Genomic DNA, 6,000 nt, shown 5'->3' with positions numbered 1-6,000 from the left:
CTACCTCAGACACTTAGCGAGGCTTAGAGGTAGGTAGCATGGAAATAGAAGTGTTATTAAACCATATAAAAAGGGGCATCTTGGTGGCTCAGTCAGTTGAGAATCCAACTCTTAATTTCAGGTCATGATCTCAGGGTCGTGAGATCGAGCCCCATGTTGGACTCTGTGCTCAGTGGGGTCTCTTGGGATTCTCTCTAACTCCCTCTGCCCCTCCCCCTCACTCTCTCTCTCTCTTTCTCTAAAAAATAAATAAATCTTTAAGAAAAAAATATAAAAATGAATTATTGACATTACTTCTTAGAGAAATCTTTCTTAAGAGGAGGGATGAGTTAAAAAGGGAAATCTTGGTTGCTTTCTGAGAAAGCCCAATTCTGGGAGTAAAAACAGAATATAGGGCAATGTGGCCCTGAGTTTACAGAAGGCCCTACTGCCACTGCCACTGCCACATGCCCCCTCGTTTCCTCAGCCCTCCCTGCCCCCAGATGGAGACAGTAATCGACACTGGGCAGGACACCCGTCCTCCGTGCTGCCAGGCCACCTATGTCGCTGGGCCTTGTCAGAAGGCTGACAATCAGCTCCCTGCTGCTTTCTCATCTTTTAAAATCCAATTAAACATCTCTGGCCACAGCTTGACAATTGTCTGGGCTCCACACAGTAGAGCTTCACCTGAGGTGGCATTAGGAAGCCAACAAAGAAAAACTTCTTTATCCTGGAAAGATCATGCTCATGGGTCCTGAAAGGATGGAACCATTGTGAGGCCTGGACCCTGTTCAGACTGAGAAGTGGGTTGGTTTAGTTCTGAACTTCAGGATGTCAAAGGTCAGGTAGCAGATTTAACCTCATCCAGGTGGGTTCCCATACCAAGGAGCAATCTGGTGGTTTAAGGAGCAGCAATGGCATAAGGTATGGGTAAGAAACAGCAGGTTTGAGTGGGATGTCCTGGCAGGGAGGGATGTTGGAAACTTAGGATAGGCCAGCTTTCAGGGAACCTTGAAGCTAGGCGTCACACTGAACTGTGGGGCCTGACCTCTTACAGAGGGCGGGAGGATTCTGTGAGGGGCAGGGTGTCCTACACTGCAGATTGCCATCTTGTAACATCTTGCCATTCCCGATGTTTCCTGAGGTCTGTTCAGCCTGGCTAATCACGGTGCGCTGGCATGGTTTTTGCTTAATACAATGGTGGCTCCACTAACCACGTAGGAAGATGGATGCTGCATCTAGAAGGAGCAAAAGTTTCTTGTTCTGAAAGGAGAACTATATGGTTACTGGATCACAAACTCAGGAATTTCAATTCAGGAACCTGGAGTCTGGTTCTGAATCTGTTACTAACCAACTGGACACGTGAGGAAGCTATTCTTTTCTTGGGGCCTTAGCTTCCTTATTAATAAAATGATGGGGAGAGGGACAGCTGGGCCAGTGATCCCTAGAACTCCTCTTGAGCTAAGGCTTCACCTTTGTGAGAAATGGCTTCTGCTGATGACATGTCTGCATTTTGTGTATTGCCATTCATCTCACACGTCTGGAGAACCATTCTGTTGGACCAAATTTCTGAGGAGATTTTAAAGATAAACTAAGTGATTTTTTTTAAATAAAGATTTTATTTATCTATTCATGAGAGACCCACAGAGAGAGGCAGAGACACAGCAGAGGGAAGAGCAGGCTCCCTGCAGGGAGCTCAGTGTGGACCCCATATGGGACCCCAGGAGCACTTCCTGGGGCCGAAGGCAGGCGCTCAACCGCTGAGCCACCCAGGCGTCTCAAGTGATTTTTTCTTTCTTTCTTTTTTTTTTTTTAAAGACCACTGCTCTAATTTAGCCTTTAGCAGATGGACTTTGGCCATGTGGGGCATTATTCAGAAAGGGAAAGTGACTTGCTAGGAGTCACAATGTGTCAACAATGCTGCCCAGGTTCCATCTCTCTCTCTGTCTTCTCTTCCTGCTTTCAGCTTCAGAGCTTGTTGCACGATGGGACGGTCATCACCATAAAACCCAAAGTGGCTGAGGAAGGTCTGAGGGCAGGAAAGGGCCTAGGCTGGAAACTGGCAGGGAGGTCAGGTTTAACAAGGCAGAGAGAAGGGAGTCAGGCTTCCTGAGGAAACCCGGTGGTGAGGCTGGCCCATGTGCTGGGAGGAGTCAGGAGCAGACCTGGGGAGAGCAGGAAACCTGGAAAAGGAGAGAGGGCTGGAGGCTGGCTGCCACAACTGCCTGCCCTCCTAGCCCCACCTCCTCCCTCTGGCGATGCTCTTGCTCCTATACTCACTGGGCAGGGCCTGGAGACCCATAGTGTGCTCTGGGACCTAGAAGTCTGCTCATTGCCTTGGGGCTTGTGAGAAACTCGGCATCTCAAGCCCATCCCAGCCCTCCTGAGTCTGAATATTCATTTTATCAAGATCCAAAGGAGATTCCCCCACTCTCATGTTTGAAAAGTACTGTCATTCAGGACCGTGATTCTCAGTCACACTGATGACTGGGCTCTCCCTGCCCAGGATCCTCCACTCCAAACCAGACTTTTCTGGGGAGATGGGGCTTGGACATTAGAAGTTTTTAAAGATTTTATTTATTTATTTGAGAGACAGAACGAGCAAGCGGGGGGGGGGGTGCAGGGGGAGGGAGAGGGAGAAGCAGATTCTCTGGGGGCTCAATCCCAGGACCCCAGGATCATGACCTGAGCCCAAGACAGACACTTAACTGACAGAGCCACCCAGGTACCCCAATATTGGAAATTTTAAGAAGCTCTATAACCTGTAGCCAGGGCCGAGAAGAGCTGTTTTCATGGCTATAAGGCAAGCATGAATCGTTGGATTGGAGAACAGCACAGTGATGGATTTAATAGGGGTCAGTCAGGCAGCAATAGGAAGAAAATGCTCCGGAAATAGGCATCAGTGGTGGTGAACCAAACATGCAAAATGACGGGGAAGACAACTTCACCACAAGCTTGATGGTTGAGAAAATGGTTGTGCTAGAAGTTGCTGTGGGGAGCTGGTTTGTTGAGGATAATGAGAGCTTACTTTGGTTTAAGACATTCCACTTAGATTCGATGGTGAGCATGCCTGGCAGCCTGGGGTGGTTATAGCCTTGGAGCACAGGTTAAAGGGCAGGACTTTGAAAGTATGGGTTTGTAATCCATTGTCACAGAGAGGGGAGCTTGAGTCATAGAAATGATACAGGGTGAGCAGATAACAAAATAAAGCCTTTTGTTGTGTATATATTAGAATGGTAGCTCAGAAGGAACTTTGAAAAAGTTTAGGCCAAGTTTCTGCGTGTGAACCAAATGTCCTGACCTCACTGATAAGGCAAAGAATGTCTTTCCAGCTTGACCTCAGCAACCCTCTGCCCTGACTCAGGGAAGGACCTTGCCCTGGGCCACCTTGCAGAGCCTGTGCAGTTCGTCCCCAGAAGTGCCTCGCCTGCGTGAAGCTCCCCTGCCAAATCTGTGACTCAGCTACACACTTGCACAGTGATATTTTCAGAGTACAATTATGTGTAGCAGAATCTCTTTTCCATGGCTGACAGAGTTGCCCATCTGTGGAGTCGTTAAGCTCTGTGCTCTAAAAAGCAGGCAGGAGGTACACAGTGGGAGCAGATCGGGAACCTGCTCCAGTGATGGCGGCCTGGGATTCACGTTCTGCACCAGGGCTCTGGAGCCCTAGCAGCCCTCTCCCTAAGGGAGTGTGGAGCTGAGCAGGAATGCACAGATCATCTGGGCAGGAGGGTGCGTACCAGACTGAAAACACATCGAGACAAAAGAAGTAGGAGTCAGAAAGTCAGGGTTCAAATCTAAGTAAGCTCTGCTCTGTATTGCTGGCAGCCTTGCCCACTTCTTCCTCAGTAAAATGAGGGATTTTCTCTTCCTCATTGAGTAGCCATGAGTAAATGCAATATTGCATGAGAGCAATATAACCAATACACAGACAGGGAAGAGGACCAAAGGAAATGGGAGCACCCATTTCCTTGAGAGTTCAGGACTTTTTCTATCTCTCCAAGGTCATCACAAAGTAGGAATCAGCCTGTTTGGTTCAGTCTCTGCTGGTCTAGTCATTCTTACTCCTTTTTCCTGCGACTCTCTGCGCCAGTCCTTAAGGTTTTCTACATACCTGTGATGTTCTGTGTGCACACCTGGCCTTTGGCAACACTGTGAAGTTAGCAAAAATTGCCTGTAGTGACCTCAGATATTCCCCTGAGGGTATGCTTCCCAAAGTAGGGCTGGCATCCTGCTTCCTGAGGACAAGACACTCATGTTCTCTTCCTTCTCCCTCCCTTACCTGAGAAGTTAAAGGGCTCACTGTGCTATTTCCAGGGATAGTGGCTTTCAGGTGTTGGACCAAAGCTGTAAGCTGTAATGATGGAATTTCTGGCATCAATGCACTGAGTGGAAATGCGTAGAATTAGATTTTTCTGGTATCCTTTGAAACTGCTTCTATCAAGTTGTTGGGCTGGCTTCATGATAGAATATTTCCCAGCCTTCAAAGACGGCCTGCGTTGCATGATCCACACATTATCAGTGCTCTGGGATTCCCTGAAGTGGGCCCAACTGCATTACTTTGCTAGGATTTTGTGAGAATCCAGAAGAGGACAGAGGAGAATGGGCCATTGTGCTCCTCCCAGGGTACGCACCACGGCAACAGGAGGGTACTTGCGTTTCTCACATTGGCGGAACCTACCCGAACCGCAGAAAGCTACAACCAAAGAAATCTCTTGAAAGTCAGTTCATCTGTGCAGTGCCGTGTTTCCAAGCGTTAGCATGCACCAGGAGCACTCGGAGGACTTGTTAGAATACAGAGTGCCGGGCCGCGGCGGAGGTTGTGATTCACTAGGTCTGGGGAGAGCCGAGGATTTGCATTTCTAGCAGGTTCTCAGGCGGTGCTGCTGCGGTGGCCAGTAGGCTGGCAAGCCACGGGGCTTGTGCCTTGTACTTCGCAGAACGCCTGCCCATCCCCGTCTCGCATGGCCCTCTGACTCCTTGTGACCTCGTGAGCCAGCCTGGATGTGGAAGCTCGCCCCTCCTGGGATGAGCCCAGCCGGGTTCGGGCCTGTCACCCTTGTTGCCCCTTCTCTGCTTCTAATGTGTAGCATTGCCACGTTGTAGGAAGTCAGTGAAGAGCGGCCAGAAGGAGAACCTCACCCTTCTAACTTCTCCTGTAGGATTCTTTTCGTTCACTTTGCCTTCAGCAGTCTATCGTGAGCTGTAATAATGGGTAGAAAGTCAAGAAACCGAAACACCTTTTATACCACTTAGGTATTTAGCTTCATGGGAAAAGATGTCCAATGTTCTGTTAGTTACTTGGTTGCTGTGCTGCATGGAAGGCCTGGTCTGTTTCTGATGTTGTGTGTTTGCAAAACTCTCCCAACCACCCCGGCATTCCTTGTTATTTACCACTAGAGTAGTGTCAGTATTTGAAAAATTATGGAGCTCTTGATATGTTTCCTTTTCAACCCCATGTGTTTCTTGTATTTATCAAAATGGAACACTAACAAATATTTATTCAGTTTTATAAGACATGTTGACAATAAAGACTACCATGTGTGTCTCCCTGCCATGGTGGTTATTTTGCTCAATACATGATTGACTAAGATGTCTTCAGTGGATTATAAACACAAATTAAAAATAGCAACCTAAAAAAAAAAAGAAGACAAAACTGACAAATGGGAAGGTCCATATTTTTGGATGCAACACAGTGCCAACCTGGTTATTAGAACACAATACAGATAATCCTTAGTGAGTTATCTAAGTTTGTATATTGAGTCCTTTTCAAATAAGTATTTCTGGCTCCTGCAATGTTCCTCTTCATTTATAAAAGTTTCTCAAATTGGAACCTTTTAAGAAGTGGTGTATTTTTTTTTTTCTGCGCATATGTTCTAATAACCTAGGATATATAAAGATTTGGCTATTTTATCAAAAAATTTTAAAAAGATTTTATTTGTTTATTCATAAGAGCCACAGAGAGAGACAGAGACATAGGCAGAGGGAGAAGCAGGCTCCCTGTGGGGAGCTGGATGTGGG

Source organism: Nyctereutes procyonoides, unplaced genomic scaffold, assembly GCF_905146905.1.
Source record: "Nyctereutes procyonoides isolate TBG_1078 unplaced genomic scaffold, NYPRO_anot_genome, whole genome shotgun sequence".
Taxonomy (NCBI): Eukaryota; Metazoa; Chordata; class Mammalia; order Carnivora; family Canidae; genus Nyctereutes; species Nyctereutes procyonoides.
This window is presented reverse-complemented; position numbering follows the sequence as displayed.